This window comes from Thamnophis sirtalis, unplaced genomic scaffold (genome assembly GCF_051295495.1).
Source record: "Thamnophis sirtalis isolate CommonGarterSnake01/CBP01778 unplaced genomic scaffold, rThaSir2_p1.2 scaffold_4, whole genome shotgun sequence".
Taxonomy (NCBI): domain Eukaryota; kingdom Metazoa; phylum Chordata; class Lepidosauria; order Squamata; family Natricidae; genus Thamnophis; species Thamnophis sirtalis.
The window spans coordinates 1,555,873-1,574,042 of record NW_028261384.1 but is presented as its reverse complement, the minus strand read 5'-3'; the positions used below and the strand labels follow the sequence as shown (position 1 = coordinate 1,574,042).

The 18,170-nt window shown below is 51.8% G+C and overlaps 1 protein-coding gene and 1 pseudogene across 2 annotated transcripts in view; both read right to left on the bottom strand.

The window, feature by feature from the left end:
* LOC106541018 (GTPase IMAP family member 3-like) overlaps positions 1 to 18,170 on the bottom strand; it is a 209,097-nt gene that overhangs the window by 2,141 nt on the left and 188,786 nt on the right. The window contains exon 1 of one of the 2 annotated variants that reach the window (XM_087712301.1): positions 1,759 to 1,918. The exons of the other annotated variant lie outside the window; for it this stretch is intronic. The gene's annotated coding sequence lies outside the window, so the exon portion shown is untranslated. Of the gene's footprint in view, positions 1 to 1,758; positions 1,919 to 18,170 lie in introns of those variants that run through there. 2 annotated transcript variants of the gene reach the window in all.
* Positions 13,279 to 14,554, bottom strand: LOC106552983 (GTPase IMAP family member 5 pseudogene; annotated as a pseudogene).

Sequence of the window (18,170 nt, the reverse complement as noted above, 5' to 3'; positions counted from 1 at the left end):
GACCCAATTCCCTGTCCTCCCCATCTCCAGACCCCACGGCAAGCCCCCTTTGCAAAGCGGCAGCAGGATGCTTGGGAAAGATCCGGGAGGCGGGCTGCGGGGTGTGCCGGGTTCCCAGGACCCCCTCCTCGGGGAAGAAGACCCCCACCCAATATGCCTCGGTCGTCCAGCCCTCCCCCTTAGGACGCAGCTCTTGCGCCGGCAAAGCAGCTGTGCCAGGAAGCCGCGGAGCTCTGGAAAGGGAGGTGAGGGGCCGGGAGGAGGCTTCTTCCCCCCTCCCTTCCACGGTTGAGCTGCCTCCCAGTCCCTTCTTTGGACGGAGGAACTTCCTACTGGATCCGGCAGGCGATCGTGGGTCAGATCCATCACAGGTGACTCCTGGACCGAAAGTGAAAGCTAAGGCTGAAAGGCGGCGGGGCCACAGGAAGGGAGGTGGGGGGGGGGGGCGCGTAGGCGGCCATGACAGACGGGCTCGCCTTTGCGAATGGTGGTAAAGATCTTCCCGGCGCTCCGCCTCTCGCTTCCTCTCTTTTTTCCCAGCAAGGGGGAGTTGTCCAGCGGATCCGCCGCGGGCTGACTCCGGTGGAAGCCCCTTCCCCTGAATGGGGACGACCCCTTTCCTGAAACGCCACTGGTCCCTCCTGCGCTTGGGATTCAGGAGCCGCGTTGGAAGAACTGCGTTTCTCGGAACGTCTGGGAACCGGGTTAAATTTTTGGCAAGGCTGCCCCCACAACTACAGAGAGCGGCAGGACGGGAGGGGGGGGTCAGGTATGCTCCAAGCCGCCTCTGCTGTGGGGGGGGGAGAAGGGTGCTGGCCTTTGAGTGCCTCCCTGGACTCCGGTTGGCCCCTGGAAGGGGTCCTTCCGCCCCCCCTCCGCCTGACAAACCCCAACAGAGGCACATTGGGGTGCCAGCTGCTGCAGAGCGGGGCGGGGGTGGGGTGGAGGGAAGCAGGACGGTATCCTATGCAAAGGGTGGGGGGGGGACTTTGCTCACCTCTAAAGGGCGATGGGCTTGCAGGCGCCTCGGTCCCTTTGGCGGGTTTGTTTATACAGAACTTGAAGTCTCAACTAATTTCTCCGCCCTCTAACTAGCAGGAGGTGGGGCGACCGAAGGGGAAGGTTGCCTCCACGGGTTTGCCAGGAATGGGAAGGGAGGGGTGACCTTCCCCCAAAGCGTCGGCTCCTTGCCCGCCCCGCCCCCACCTGAGAAAGAAAAGTCATCGGAAGCTCTTAGCGGGTGAAGGGCGCTGGTGCAGTTAGCATACTCAGCAGAGGCTGCCCGTGCAGCGTGGAAGGGTTAGGGCGGAGGGGGGGTGGTGGTGTCCCCGTCCAACAGATCCGCCGAGCTCGCTCCAGTGGAAGCCCCTTCCCCTGAATGGGGCCCATCCCTTTCCTGCAGCTCCACTGGCCCCTCCTGCGCTTGGCATTCAGGGGCCCCGTTAGAAGAGCTGCGTTTCCCGGGGCGTCCCGGGACCGTGTGAAATTTGGCAACGAAACAGAGCGAAAGAGTCCTCGGCATGATTAGAGGGGAGTCAGGCATGGTCCGAGCCACCCTTGCTGGGGAGGGGGGGTAGGATGCTGGACTTTGAGGGTCTCTCTGGACTCTGGTTGTATCCTGGAAGGGGGTCCTTCCACCCCCTCTCCGCCCGACAAACCCCAACAGAGGCACATTGGGGTGCCAGCTGCTGCAGAGCGGGGCGGGGTGAGATGGACGGTATCCTATGCAAAGGGGGAGGAGAGGAAAGCTTTGCTCACCTCTGCAGGGCGATGGGCTTGCAGGCGCCTCGGTCCCTTTGGCGGGTTTGTTTGCGCAGAACTTGGAAGTTCGCCTCTCCTCGTCTCCGGAGCTAGAAAACTGGGTGGGGCCGCCAGCGATCACCCTCCGCCGGAGAGGAGGAGGAGGATCGTGCGCAAAGGGCCCAGGATGGATGGAGGGGAGGGGGCTGCATTCCAGGAAAGTCCGACGGGGCTGCAGCTGCCCCCCCCCCGGCTTCCTCAGGAAATTCCTTTCCAGCCAACGCCACCTCTTCCGCCTCATCCCCGCCCGCCCCGCGACTTCGGGAGACGAGCTTAGAATTTAAACTCACAGATATCTCCTGTTTTAGAAAAGAGAAAGGAACAAAGAATAAAATAAATAGCTCAGACGGCACATTATTAAATTGGGCGGGGCGGGGTGGAATAGGAAAGTATTAAAATGCAAGTATACAAGTTCAATAAAAGGTATAAGTGGAATTATTATCAGAAATAAAAGGTAACAGAGAACATTATTTGTTTGGAAATATAAAGTTGGGGATTGCTGAAATGGGGATCCATCAGAGAAAGTAGATAAGCAGGGGCAACAACGGAAAGGAGGGAGGATGAGGAGGGAAAGGAAGAAAGGGTAAAGCAGAGAAAGTAAGGGAGGGGAATTAAGAGTAGGAGAGAGGGGAAGGAGGAGGAGAAAAGAGGAGGAAGGGGGGAAAGAGAGGGGAAGAAGAAAAGGGGATGGGGAGGAGGAAAGAAGAAGGTGGAGAAGGGAGGTGGAGAAGATGGAAGGAGCAAGGTTTTTGCAAAATAAGGTGGAGCCATGGGGTGGCAAGGAAGTGACCCAAATTGTATTCTATATATTTGTAAGAAAATAACGATGAAGATTAATGATGAATAGATAAATGTTAATAGCAAATATAAGAATGTATATTTGTGAATAAATTTGAAGGAGAAAAATAAAAAAACCTTTTAAAATGTAGACTCGCAGAGTTGGAAGGGACCTTGGAGGTCACCTAGTCCAACCCTCTGCTCGAGCAGGGGCTCCTCTACCGTTTCTGCCTCTCTGGTCCCAGCTCAGCTGCTCCGGAGCGCCGGGATCTAAAGCGGGGCGCTGTTGTCTCTTGCTCGGTTCCCGCGGCCACATCTCTCCCCCAACGCTTCTCTCCTCTCCGCCCGCCACCTGGACGCAACTGGAGCGCCGAGTTCCCAAAGAAGCCAACCGCGGGGGAGGCTGCATCAGACCGGAGACCCCGTGCGGTAGACCCCATGCGGGGAGAGAGGGAGGAGAGGCTCGTGCCCTCGGGGAGAGGCGGCTGGCCATGGGGGGGGGGGGGGAATGATAACTCTTACACTTAGGCAAGAAAAACCCCAAAGTGCACGTATAGACTGGGTGAAACCAGGCTTAATAGCAGTAACTCTGAGAGAGATCTTAGTGCACAACCAATTAAATATGTGCAGCAGCTGCCAAAAAGACCAAGAGAATCCTAAACTCCACCCTTCCCTCCTGCCCCCCCCAGCCCCCAGCAGCACTCTATAACCTTCCTAAAGGCTATTCATGTCCTATTTTTGAAACAAAACAAAACGGGCCCATATCCGCGAAAAACGGGCCATTTTTGGGAGGTTTGCAGAGTGCAAAAACTATTTTTTTTAATTTGCCTCTTCAAAACTTGGTGCGTCTTATACTCCAAAAACTACGGTAAGCCAGCAGCTCCCGACTCCAACCCCTGCATTCTAGTCCACCCCAGTTTAGCCTGCAAAAACCCTTTGGCCTTGCAATTCCAGGCGCTGTTCTGCACTGCACCTGTTTAGAACTCCTGGCGGCAAAGGCACCTTTCCTGGGGCCTTGGGGAGCATCTAGGTGGTTGGGGACCCCTGCTCTAATCTGTAACAAATTGGTTCTCAGTAAAGTATAATCTTGGGGGGGGGGATGAACCCGGAATCTAAGCATTTGCCAGAAGTGGTGTAGGGTTTCCTGCCTAGGCAGGGGGCTGGACTAGTAGACCTCCAAGGTCCCTTCCAATTATGCTACTCTACTCTACTCTACTCTACTCTACTCTACTCTACTCTACTCTACTCTACTCTACTCTACTCTACTCTACTCTACTCTACTCTACTCTACTCTACTCTACTCTACTCTTCTCTTCTCTTCTCTTCTCTTCTCTTTCTTTGCTAGTTAAACTAAGTGGGATGGATGACAAGTACATTGAATTCCCACCATGTGTGCAGACCACCCACCCAGGATGCTGTCGGCTTAAGGGGGAAACCCCCTGTGATATTGGTGCATCCTGGGAGGGATGCTCCTGAGGTGGACTGGGGCTGGGCTGGCGTTGAGGGGCTGTGGGGCAGGATCCTGCTGCCCTTAAGGAGGTGGAAGAGGACCTTCAAAGATAAGGATGCGAGTCTCTCACTGGCCCCCAGGAAGGGCGAGGAAGACCTCCGGCTAACCTCCCCCCCCCCCGCGGCCCATTTCTGCAGGCAAAGGCAAAGGAGAAGCGGAGGGGACACCAGACCATGAAACGTATTCCGGCAGTTTATTTCTCAAACAAATAAAAGGGGATTAGAAATCACACCGTTCCTTGCTTTTGAGGCAAAATGAAGTCGTTTTTCAAACATTTAAGGGGAAAAGTAGCGATATACTGCGACAAATACCCTTTTGGAGGTTTTCATGGTGGAATACCCTTTTTTTGCAAACTCCAAAGAAGAACCAGAGTGGAAACAAGAACAGGTCGATGATCCATTAGTATAGATTTCGGTTCTGCTTGACAAACAAAAGTAGAGCTGGTTGACTTAGTATCTCCCCCTCCCCCACCGCCCCGTTCTCCAAAACGGTTCTTTGCACCTTCTCCATCAGCTTCGAGACCTGTCGGGCCCCCGGGGAAGCAACGGGGCCTGGTAGATCTGGTGAGGATGGACGTCCAGTTCGTCCCCACCCCCAATTCTGTTTAAAAAAAAGTCCCCGAATTGAAGAAAGGAGAGCTTCCCGGGTATCCTCTTTTCCCTGGCGGGGGTCGCCCAAAGACGAATCCCGGGAGGGGGGAGGAAGGCTGGAGGAATGTCCCTAATGGAGCGAGGGGGAAGGAGACTCCGCCCATTCCGAGAAATAGGACTTTTGCGGCCCTACGCGGATGAGCAGAAGCGACTCGCAGCCCCTAGGTGGAGCCAGGAAAGCGGCGGCCGCGAATCCCCCCATCAGCTGCGTCTCGGAGGAGGGTCTCAGGTGGGTAACTGGCCCGGGGCTAGAAAACGGGAAGGGGGCGCCAGCGATCACCCTCCGGCAGGCAGGAGGAGGAGGGTCGTGCGGAAAGGGCCCAGGGTGGATGGAGGGGAGGGGGCTGCATTTCAGGAAAGCCTTAGGGCTTCGGGTCCGGCAGTCCGAAGGGGCTGCAGTTGCCTCCCCCCTCCCCCGCTCAGGAAAGCCCTTTCCAGCCAACGCCACATCTCTCCACCCCATCCCCGCCAGCCCCCGCGACTTCGGAGGACGAGCTTAGAATTTAGATTCACAGAGTTGGAAGGGACCTTGGAGGTCATCTAGTCCAACCCCCCTGCTCGAGCAGGAGCTCCTCTACCGTTTCTGCCTCTCTGGCCCCGGCTCAGCTGCTCCGGAGCGTCCGGCTTTAAAGCGGGGCGCCGCCGCCTCTTGCTCGGTTCCCGCGGTCGCATCTCTCCTCCCGCGCTTTTCTCCGCACGCAACCTGGGCGCAACTGAAGGGCAGAGTTCCCAAAGAGGCCAACCACGGAGGAGGCTGGGTCGGACCTGAGACTGTGCGGTAGTGGCTGATGGACCATGCCCAGAGAGAGGGAATAGAATAGAATAACAGAGTTGGAAGGGAGCTTGGAGTCTTGTAGTCCAACCCCCTGCTTAGCCAGGAAACTACACCACGTCAGACAAATGGCTATCCAACATCTTCTTAAAGACTTCCAGTGTTGGGGCATTCACAACTTCTGGAGGCAACTTCTGTTCCACTGGTTAATTGTTCTCATTGTCAGGAAATTTCTCCTCAGTTCTAAGTTGCTTCTCTCCTTGATTAGTTTCCACCCATTGCTTCTTGTTCTGCCCATGGGTGCTTTGGAGAATAGTTTGACTCCCTCTTCTTTGGGGCAACCCCTGAGATATTGGAACACTGCTATCATGTCTCCCCTGGTCCTTCTTTCTATTAAACTAGACATCCCCAGTTCCTGCAACCGTTCTTCATATGTTTTAGCCTCCAGTCCCCTAATCCTCTTTGCTGCTCTTCTCTGCACTCTTTCCAGAGTCTCCACATCTTTTCTACATCATGGTGACCAAAACTGAATGCCATATTCCAAGTGTGGCCTTACCAAGGCATTATAAAATGGTATCAACACTTCACATGATCTTGATTCTCTCCCTCTGTTTATGCAGCCTAAAACTGTGTTGGCTTTTTTGGCAGCTGCTGCACACGGCTGGCTCCTATTTAAATGGTTGTCCACTAGGACTCCAAGATCCCCCTCACAGTTACTACTGTTGAGCAAGGTCCCACCTATACTGGACCTGTGCATTTCGTTTTTCTTGCCTAAATGTAGAACCTTCCTCTTTTCACCATTGAATTTCATTTTATTAGATAGTGCCCAATGTTCAAGTTTGTCAAGATCCTTCTGTATCTTAAGCCTGTCTTCTGGAGTGTTGGCTATTCCTACTAGCTTGGTGCCGTGTGCAAATTTGATGAGTTCCCCATTTATCCCCTCATCCAAATCATCGATGAAGATGTTGAAGAGTCCTAGGCCCAAAACAGAGCCTTGGGGTCCCCCACTGCATTCCTCCCTCCATGAAGATGCAGTTCCATTGAGGACTACACATTGAGTGCGGTTGGTCATCCAGTTACGAATCCATCTGGTGGTGTTGCTGTCTACCCCACATTCTTCTACTTTATCTAGTAGTAGGTTATGGTCTACCTTATCAAATGCCTTACTGGGCCCCTGGTGGTGTCCTCTAACAGACACTGGAAAGCCCATCTACTTGATCCTTTGCTTCAAGGGGGCAGCTCAGCCAAAGGCCACAGCCCTGTGCTTCTCCTCCATCTGTTCTGAGTTCTAATCCAGCCATCACCAGTGGACCTCCCGAGAACGCCGGTCTGCGTTTTGTGGCTGAGACTCCCTCAGCCGATTCCTTCTCCCGAGTACCCGATTTCTCCCCTGGGATGACAGGACTTCTCCAAGGGCACGGGAAGACTCTGCCTCCCAGTACCAACTGGCCCCACAGCCTAATTTTCTACCAGTCTGGACCCATGCCCGGCAGGGCAGCGCGGAGGCCGTGTAGAGGCGGTGCGAGCAGAGCAAGGCGTGCAAGCGGTGAGGGCGGTCGGGGCAGGAGGCGGCCTCAGAGGCGTTGGCAGAAGCGGCGGCATCGGGAGCATCCTGGGGCTCCTCGGGCTGCTTGTCGAAGCAGGCGGTGTGGAGGGTGCCGTAGAGGACCTTCAGCAGCCCCTGTATGCCCAGGTGGTCGTGCAGAGGGATGCAGGCGCCGGCGCGGAGCATGAAGACGCCCATGCTGAAGCGTGCCGTCTCGCAGATGTGCGTGTAGCTGACGGGCAACTTTTCCGGGGGTATGGGAAGCGGGCGATCAGCCGCTTGAGAGATTGCAATGGAGAATTTGACGATATCCTGAAGCTCCTGCAGGTGCGCAGTCTGAGCCTTCGAGAAGCCTGAGCCCATTACTCACAATTTGGGAGGGTGCTCCGTTCACTGACGGCCGGCGAGACTTTGCCCAGTCGGGGGTGAGTGAAGGGCGGGCGACACAGGTAATCACGTCGGGGTCACCAAATGTGATGTACCTGTGGTTCGCCCATGAGGCCAATGTTGAGAAAAGACACGGACACGAGCTTTCTCGGGATGAGGCGACCCAGATTGGGGTCTGGGAGCCCCTTTTATTAAGATAGGACAAAGGCAGGAGGAGCAATCAGCATGTGATTTAAGACAGCCTGTCAAACTACAATTGCTAATCTACTGCTCAGGGAAGTTCTGTCTATATATGGTCAAATCCTGGGCGTCGTTGGGTAAGGCACATCTAGAGTGAACTATCAGGATGTTATGTCTTTTAGGAGTTTGTTTTTTCCTGTGTGGTTCAGCGTGGCTGTACATGCCCTGTTATGCACTGGGCCATGGGTGACTGCCACACCTACACAAGGAGTTATATGACAACAGAAAGACAGTCTCTCTTGGGCTTCCCATCCCTCAATCGTTTGAGTGCACCAAGCTGAGAAACCACCAAGACAAGAAATGTTAGAGCTTCACTTTATAGGTCTAAATGACAGTAGCATAATCCTGAAAATGTCTCCCCTTCACTCCCATGGGCACCAAAGAACATCAAGACAGGACAGCCTTGAGGTTCTTGCTGACCCGTTCCTGTTTTCCAGGAGAAACTTTATGTTTTCCAAACAGCAACCACTGGTTTCCTGCAAGCCATCTCTGTACTCTTCTATATCTTCCGAAGGCTAATGTGGAGTCACGAGACTATCAGGGTTCCAAATAGCATCCAAAATTAAATCAGAGTCTAAGGCAAAGTATTGCTCAAAGTTCCAATTTATGAAGAGAGCCATGTTGGCACATCTGGGAAACCCCAAATCTGAAAGCTTCCCGGTTTACCTCACCCAGGTGAAATTTCAAGATCCTGCCCCCACACCCACAAGCCCATCACATGGTCCCATCTCCCAGTGCCATACTGGCAGTTCCACCCATCCCGTTCCGTTCAGTTGCAGAAACAAAGGATGACCTTGGCTTTCTAAGAAGAATGTTGTTATGGCTACCCAGCCTCTAACTCCTTCAACTCCCATTTTCCCACCATAGAAAATGCGTAGTAGGATAATAGAAAGTGTGGCAGGCCAAAGATCCAAAAGAAAAGATGGCTACAGGCGTGACGGGAGGTGGTGTCTGCTGCAACCCCAAAACCTCCTATTAAATCTCACGGAAGAGGCTTTGTGTGTTTTGAAGGAGGGGTTGGGTAGACTGGCGTGGTTGGTGCCCTGGGCCTAACCAGCTCCGTGCAGCAAGGAGCTCAAAGGGCAGAGGGGAAGAAGGACATTGCCCTGACTTCCTGGAGGAGGGGGACACAGAACTAGTGGAATTGACTGGAGAGGTGAGACAGACTGCGGGGTCTCCCCCAGCGGTGGGTTCTGGATCCTGTCGCAATCAGTACACTGCACAAGGGGCCGGACGTCCTCATCGGGCTCATGCACGTGCCGCCACCCTGTGACACCCAGCTGCTCGGTGGAAGTTGCGCAGGTGCCGCACACTGTCCGCGCATGTGCATTTGGCCTGGTTGCTTCAAAAACAGGTAAGGAATGCGGGCAGGCGGGGGGGGGGGGGCAAATGAGCCACTGTACCAGAATGGTGGCTGCTGCTCCTGGCTACTTCCAGTATGGCTGTATTGGGCTGCACCGCCTGGAACCCACCACTGGTCTCCCACAACCTCACTCTGGGTCCAGGAAGGGGGTCCTTCTGTCTGGAAAACAAGCCCCTCAGAGGTGGGTTCCTACCAATTCGCACCAGTTTGGTAGAACCGGTTCGTCAAATCTACCAAACCGGTTAGAAGAGGTTCCACCAGTGGACCCAGGAAGCAGGCCACACCTACCGAAGAGGTTCCAAAATTTTTTTGAAACCAACCACTCACACACACAGACTCACACAGAGAGAGAAAGAGAAAGAAAGGAAGAAAGAAATAAATAAAAGAAAGAAAGAAAGAAAGAAAAAGTGAGAGATGAAAGGAAAAAGGGACAGAGAGATAAAAGGAAGGAGAGAGAGAGAGAGAGAGAGAAAAAAAACATGGCTGGCAAGTCACTCCCACAAAGGAGGCCACACCCACATAGTAGGTTCGAAAAATGTTTGAAACCCACCACTGAAGCCCCTGCTCGGTCCTTCCACCTTTGGCATTGTTCCTCTTCACTTTTAGCAAATCTCTTTGCTGACTGGCAGGAAGAGAAGGATCAGGTGTCCAGGGGCCAAAGGGGCCTGAAGGAAAATCAGGTCTGTCCAACATGAATTGTTGACAATATTCAACCCCAGCTCCCAAAGGGCCATTTCTTTTCCATACCCTCTCCCATCCCTCCCCCAGCCTTGACCGGGACCCTCCCCCCACCCCTTTCCAGAGGAACTCCTCTGCACCCTCCCAGATATCCCAGCCCACCCGACCCATATCTTTGGGCGTGCTTTGCTGCTCTCTTACATAAATTCTGTGTAAGGCAAACCAGCATTCTGTGGCCAATGTTGACCGCCAGTTTGGTAGTGAAAAATAAAGCTTCTGTGAGCAATCGTCAGAAGCTTCCCCCCGCTTTTTAAAGCATTTTGTCCCTGCTGGTTTGGGCAGGGGGGAGGAGGAGGAGGAGGAGGAGGAGGAGAGAGAGAGAGAGAGAGAGGCACTTTTACCGGGCGCAGCCAGGCGGCCGATCGAAAGCCCGAAACCGCCGGGCAATTCGAGGGAAGCACGTGACTCCTGGGCCGAAAGTGAAAGTGAATTGATGAAAAGAAAAGAGGCTCGATGGGGCAAAGTCGCAGCAAAGGGGAGACAGGGGGCTTTCGGGGATGGGCCTGGCCTTTGCAAGCCAGGAGGCTGGGAAGGGGGGTCCCATTTCCAAGGCGAGGGACTCCCTGGTTAGGGCGGGCTCCACCCCTCCACTCATGGCTCCTCAAAAGCACGGCAGAGTAGGAAGGGGGAGGGATAATGCGGGGGCCAGCTCAGGTGCTCCGCGTGGAGGGAGAGGCACCACTGCCACAGGAGGCTCATCAAAACAAGTCTGGGGAGGTCCTTTGTGGTAGGCCAGTTCTAGCCGCCTGCAAAGGACTTGCCCCGTTTGCTTTGATAGAAATCTCTGCGCAGCAGTTAGAAACTGCTGTGCGGGGGTTTCTTGCCACGTGCGCGGCCGCGCAGCCTTGCACCTTAGAGGGAACAGTGCTGGGGAAGGCGGCGCTGCTTTCCACCTCTAAAAATACGTTTCTCCACCTGCTTTAGGGAAATATAATATTCTGCCGTTTTTTAATTTTTCCCAAAATGTTTTATTCCTGGGACGGGGAAACTCTTCTGCTCTACATGTTCTCCCCCATGTCCTCCGTCGGTCCTCATCTTCTTGGAAACTTTTAACAGCTTGACAATCAAAGTCGAAGATAAACTTAAAGATTTTAAAGAGGAGATAAAAGAAGAGATAAAAGAACTTAAGGAGGACTTGTATGATAAAATTGATGCCAGGGTTGCTAAAATTAAAGATGATATGCTGGGGCTTGTAACTGTACTGACAGAACATGTTTCTGGAATTGAAGATAGTCTAGAGGATCTTAACGAAGCTAATACCAACTTGACATCGAAAACAGAGGTGGTGCAACAAAAAGTTGAAAATGCTGAAAAAGAAATTATTATGATACAGTACAGGCAAATGGAGCTGGCATTAAGAGTAAGGGGGTTGCGTGAGGATAAACAGGAGAACCTGAAACAGATTCTTTCAGAAGCTTTTGATTGTCTGGTGGGAAGACCGGGGTCTAAGTTTGACTGGCAAATCGATAAAGTTTATCGCGTTAACTCTTGGGTGGCAAAGCAGAAGCAGCTTCCTCGAGACATAGTTATATATTTCACTACAAGAGAGCTCAGAAACATGATATTACAAGAGTCTTATAACACTAAGCTCCAAATTGGGGATCAGGATTTGACTGTTTTGAAAGAGATACCACCTCAAATGCTAAGAGCCAGGAGAGACTATGCTTTTTTAGTGGAAGAACTCAGAAACTGTCAGATACAGTACAGATGGGACGCACCATTTGGTATTATACTTACATTTGACAGGCAAAGATATCATCTCAACTCCGTATGGAAAGCCTGAGATTTTTATCACAATATTTTGAAGGCTGGACACCCTGCACCATCTGGACCCGGAGAAAGACCACAAGAAGGACGAGACAGACAGCAAACCACACAACTACCAGATAAGATGGACCATCTCTCCCCCCTAGAAGTGCAAGGTGTTATGGAACAAAGACCTAGCCGTATGACTACTAGACGAATGGAAAAACAAGCTAAAAGGCAACAACCTCAACAATCACCAGCCATCGATCAAGGAGTTACAGTAACAAGTCCAGAAGCCGTGGGAGGAGCTAGGCCAAAGGTTAAACAGGCCATGCAGGAGGCTCTAAAAAAGCTTCAGGTAACCAAAGATGACAACTAAGATTTTAACATGGAATGTCAATGGATTGAATTCTCCACAGAAGAGAAAGAAAATATTTCACTATCTTAAACAGTTTAAGAACGACATAATTTGTTTGCAAGAAACTCATATTAAATCAACCGATCAAAAATATCTGATCAACCCAAAACCTGGTCAACATTTTGTAACTTCTGCTATGGAAAAGAAAAATGGTATAGTTATATACCTAAGAAAAGATATGAAAGTTGAATTAATTGAAGTAGATCCCGATGGAAGATACATCACGTTAGATCTAATCCTAGAAGGGAAAAAGACATTGCTTCTGGGAATTTATGCTCCTAATCAACAGCAAGATGGATTCTATAGAAATCTTCATGCTAAATTAGTACAGTGGGATTATAGGTCTTGTATACTATTGGGTGACTGGAATGGCATTATAGATACCAAGAGAGACAAGAAGATTTCTCGTCCAAACATCAATATGTGAGCAAAACTACCCAAATCCTTTTTTGATATGATGGACGACTTTGAACTGAGAGATATCTGGCGAGAAAGAAATGCGGAGGAATATGATTTTACCTTTTTTTCTGATAGGCATCAATCCTTCTCTAAGATTGACTTCATATTAACCACTAATGATTTGCTTTCTAGGGTGAAGAAGACAAAGATTGCGGCTAGGGTCCTTTCAGATCATAACCCAGTTTGGATGGAATTGGGAGGGGTGGTACAGGCAAGAAGGTCTTGGAGATTGAATGAAAACTTATTTAGATATGAAAAGTATATCAATGATTCTAAAAAATTGCTAACTGAATACTTTGTTTTTAACATGAATAAGGGTATGGAATGTGTATGGGATGCAAGCAAAGCGTATATGAGAGGAGTATTGATAAATATAAATAAATCACATAGACATAAACAAGGGGCAAAACGTACAGAGTTGGAAATTAAGAGGATACATGTGAGTGTATGAAAATGAAAAAAAAATATATACATATAGATAAATAAAAAGGCAGTGTTTCTCAACCTTGGCAACTTGAAGATGTCCGGACTTTAACTCCCAGAGTTGAAGTCCGGACATCTTCAAGTTGCCAAGGTTGAGAAACACTGAATTAAGGACTACTCAATAAGTATGGTTTATCAGCCAGTTGCAAATCCATCTGGTGGTGAAGATGTCTATCCCACTTTTTTCAAGCTTACAAAGAAGTAGGTTGTAATCTACTTTGTCAAATGCCTTCCTGACGTCTATTATGTCCACAGTATTTCTCTGGTCTACTAATTTAGTCACTATGTTGACTATATCTTAAGTTACCTATCTTAAGTTACAGCATGGTGCAGAGGATTGAGACCATATGTTAAGTTACAGCATGGAGCAAAGGATCAAGACCATCTGGGAAGTTACAGCATGTTCCATTTATTATTTGGGTGAACACACAAGAATCTGGTCAACTAACAATCAGCACTTAATTAGCGGGAGAGAAAAGTCAGCAGAATTCAAAATCAGATGGACAGATCTCTTGTCGGCAGGATGGGAATCGACTCATAAAAGCCTCGACCTCTTCCTCAGGCTCAATCTTGCCTTTTACATCAGGGGTCCCGGGGGCCGTGGAGCAGCATGCCAGAAACTGGTTTGCAGAAAGAAGCAAAGCTGCATCCGCAGGATCCAGATGGCAGGTGAAAACACACCTCTGTTAGTCTGTGGAAAAACCTCTCTCCACGGAAGCAGTCCCTGGGGCCCAAATGGTTGGGGTCCCATGAACTACATGAACCTAGACCAGCCCCCTTCCCACATTCAGATCAGAAAATCTGTCCCAAAGATTTGAACTAAAGAAGACTTAAGATGATTTGATTAGAATATATAATGGTTATGAAACAGGTAGTGATGATTGCAGCAATAAAAAAAAATTTTTTCCACTTCAAAGCATTCTCTGCCATTTTTCGGGCTTTTTTGTTCTCCACCAGGAAAGCTTTGACAATGCCATCCGTCAGGTTGAGCTTCAAATACAGCTGGTTGGTGTAGTACCCACCCCCGTTCTCTGAAACGGTTCTCTGCACAATCTCCATCAGCTCCGAGACCTGATTATCCCGTTCAGCTCCCGTGGCCTTGTTGTTGAACCCGCAGAAGCGGTTCCGGCATTGCCGGATCACATCCCGTAGATTTTTGTTGTCGGAGTTTCGGACGTACTCCTTCAGGGGGTCCCCACCCAAATCCTCCACGCAAGTGAAGAGGACGATCGTGCGCCTGGTGGATTCTGCCCCAAAGATATCCTGGACACACTTCACAGCAGCCGCATCTTCGGCGGTGAAGCGGCCCACCTGGGTCACCAAGATCAAGGCGTGGGGGCCAGGCCAGGAGAAGTCAATGCAAGACATGACCTCCCGCCGCACACCATCACTGTAATGGTCGAAATCGAACATGGCTGGCGTGTCGACCACAGAGATCTTCGTGCCCTGCCACCTTCCCTCTCCCCTTTGGCACCTCAGGGTGGTGCTTTTTGCCGACAAGATGGATTTAAATTCCTTCCATCCGAGGATGGTGTTGCCCGTGGCACTCTTCCCACTGCCAGATTTTCCGACCAGGATGAACCGGAGTTCGGCATGGTCCGCTGGGAGTTTGGAAGACAGGGGGACAGTGTTAGGGCAGAGTGTAGTTACACTGCTCAATGGAATTCAGTTCATGTATTCAACTGTTGACAGAGAGAGGGGGAGGGAGGGAGAGGTGGATAGATAGATAGGGAGGGAGGGAGAGAGAGATAGGGAGATGGTAGAAGTAGAGATGGGGGAAAGAAAGAGATGGATGGATAGGATAGATGGATGGATTGATAGATGATAAGAGAGAAATAGACAGGATAGATAAATATGGATAGATGGATGGATGGATGGATGGATGGATGGATGGATGGATGGGATGGGATGGGATAGATAGATAGATAGATAGATAGATAGATAGATAGATAGATAGATAGATAGATAGAATAGAATAGAATAGAATAGAATAGAATAGAATAGAATAGACAGAGTGAGCATATCGGCTTCCCTCTTGACTTTGCTGATCAGAAGGTCGCAAAAGGGGATCACATGACCCCAGGACACTGCAACCGTCATAAGTACAAGTCAGTTGCTGAGCATCTGAATTTGGATCCTGGGACCCCGGAGATTCCAGGGACGCTGCCATGGTTGTACGTGTGGAGAAAACGGTCCCCTTTGTGGGTTGTGATTGTGTTGCTTACCTGCTAAGCCTCTCCGCTCCAGGACGGCCTGAAAGATTAGAGGGGGGGGGGGGGAGAGAAATGGAAAATTAGGAATGGCTCCTGTAGGATAATCCACAGAGAGGCAGCAGGTGGAAGGTTTGAGATGGAGGAAAGGAGGGACGAAGGCAGGGAAGGGAGGAGAAGTGTCCCTGGGAAAGTGGCATCACAGTCAGGAATTGGACCCCAACTGGGAGATGGGAAAAGGATTGACCAGGAATGAAGGAAGAGGGAAGGGAGGGGGGAACAGAGGGTAGGAAAAAAGGGAGGAGCAGAAGAAGGGACAGGGAAGAAAAGGGAGGGAGGGAAGGGAGGGTGAAGGAAAGAAGGGAGGGAGGGAGAAAGAGAAAAGGAAGGAAAGGAGAGAGGGAGGAACGAGAGGGAGGAATTTGGGAGGAAGGAAGGAAAGGGAGTGAGGGAAAAGGAGGGAGAAAGGAAGGAAAAGGAGGGACAGAGGAAAAGGAGGGAGAGAGGGAAGAGGGAAATAAGAGGAGGGAGGGGGGAAGAAGGAAGGGGGGAAAGGAGGGAGGGAAAAAGAAGGGCAGGAGGGAGGGAAGGAAGAAAGAAGGAAGGAAGGAGAGATGAAAGGATGGGAAAAGGTAGGGAGAAGACAAAAGAGAGAGAGGAAGAGAGAAAAGAAATCTGGAAGAAAGAAAGGGAAGGGAAGGGCCTTTTCCCAGCTAGCCATGCTCTGCTCCAGAAAGTTCTAGATTCCCGGCCCCAGGTGCAAAGCAGGAGAGAGATTGGCTGGGTGGGTGGGTGGGTGGGGCTGGGGGGCAACAAACCAGGAGGGGGAGCCCACCCCAGAGACCCTGGAGGATAATACTGGAGGGGGGACATGGGAAAAGAGGTTGGCATCCCCTCCTTCCAAGGCGCTGGAATCAAACTCAAGGCGCTGGGAAGACAAGCGTGGAGCCGCCTGGGGCTGCCTCTGTGCCAGAACTCCCATTTAGGCAGTCCTGACTTCGGGAAAGGAAGGGCCGGGACCCTCCCTCGAAGACCCTGCCCCATTCTTCTCCCCATACCTACCTGGCAAGGGTCGCCCAACGACTGGTAGGCCATTTCTTCCTTCCTTCCTCCCTTCCTTTCTCCCTCCCTCCCTCTTCTCTACCTCCTTCCTTCCTCTTCTCTCTTTTGTTTGTTCTCTCCTTCCTTTTCTTCTCCTTCCTTCCTTCCCTCCCTCCCTTCCCTTCTCTTCTCTTCCCTTCTCTATCTCTTCCCTTCTCTTCTTCCCTCCTTCCTTTTCCCTTCTCTTTCTTCTCCTTTCCTTTTTTTCCTTCCTTCCTCTTCCTTCCCCTTTCTCTCCTCTTCTCCTCTTCCCTTCTCTATCTCCTTCTTCCTTCTTTCCTTTCTTTTCGCTCTCCTTCCTTCTCTTCTCTCTCTTTCCTTCTTTTCTCCTCTTCCCTTCTCTATCTTATTCCTTCTTTTTCTCTTCTCTCTCCTTCTCTTCTCTTCTCTTCCTTGGACGGTGCAATCTCTGTAAGATCAGAAGGAGGAGGGGGAGTCACAGGGCCGCCATGGCAATCTCCAAAGACACAGGAGGGCTGCCCCTACCCCACCTGGGGGCCCATTGCTTCTTCAGACCCCAAAGGCCTGCTCATAATACCCCCCCCCCACCAACCTGGGCTCACACTTCCACTCCCTCCCAAAGAAAACTTGGACTCGAGCCAAAGTACAATTTTCATTCTGGTGAGGTCTCCTGCTCGAACTAGATGACCTCTTGAGGTCCCTTCCCACTCTGTGATTCTGTTCTGTCAAAAAGTAAAACAGCACATCAGTTCCAGGGCTGGAAGGGACCTCAGAGATCATCTAGTCCAACCCCTAGTCAAGCAGGAGACCTTTGCAGAATCGCAGACTTGGAAGGGAACCTTGGGTGGTCATCTAGTCCAACCTGGGCAGAATTGTGTGTGGGGAGGGGGTCTCCCTTTAGCTACAGTGGCTTCTTTTATTATCCCTGATCTTCAGCTTAGGGGGGGGGGGAGTATTTTGAGCCCTATGGCGGTGTAAGGGATAACATCACTGTCTCTTACATTCTCGGGACTTTCTCCTCTGCCCAGGCTTCTGGGCATGTACAGAAAGCTCATTTGCGGCTTCCGGTTACTAGAGAGAGGCAGGTGGATTCTTAAGACTCGGTGCCTTGGCGCTGAGGGGGCTTTGGGGCGTTTCCCAAGTGCCAATGGATGGGTTAACAGGAAGGAAGATGCTATTTCCCCTTGCAGAGTCCGGGGGAGCTCCGTCCCCCAACTGGGGGGGGGTCGTCCCTTAAGACACCGGGTGGGGGTTACGTCCTCTAAGGCCCCAAATCTACGTCCCTGAAGACCCCTAAGATCGCGGGTGGCTAAGTATCCTAAGATGCCGGCGCGGGGGGGCTCTCTGTCCCTTAAGACCCCGGGAGTTTCTGTCCCTTAGATCCCGGGGGGTGGGTTTCATCCCTTAAGACTCCGAGGGGGGGGCTACGTCCCCAAACACGTAGCGGGGGGGGGACTACGCCCCTGTAGGGCTGCGGACCCCCCTTGTCCCGCTTTGGAAGCGACCGACACGTTTTCCCCCTTTCCCCCCGCCCGCCGCACAGCCCATTTGATCTCCCCCTCTCCAGATCGGCTGAGACCCCCGGCCCGCCCTACCTGAGCTCTCGCTCCGTGGGGAGGACTTGGGGCGTCTCGGTGGGAAAGCGAAACCGTCCCTCCTACAAACTTTGGCGTCTCGCGAAGCTGCGGCCGCAGGAGGGGGCGCTGGGACACCCCCCCGAAAGAAGAAGAGCCGGGGCTGGGCGGAAAGTGCGTCGGGGGGAGATCCTGGCTCCGTCAACTTTCAAAGACTAACCGAGCGCTTCCAGCTGCGTTTTCTGAAAAGTCCCGACGGGAAACGCCCCGCCTGCTCGCCTCTGCCTCCTCCCCGTCCCCACGTCGGAGGCAGGGCGGGCGTCGTCCGCGGGCGGAAGTGGGGCGATGCGACAGGGCGTTCACCAGGTCTGGCTGGTCAGTTCAGCGTCCTGCTTGAGTTGTGGGAGAAGGGGAGGTCGGACTAGTTGACCTCGG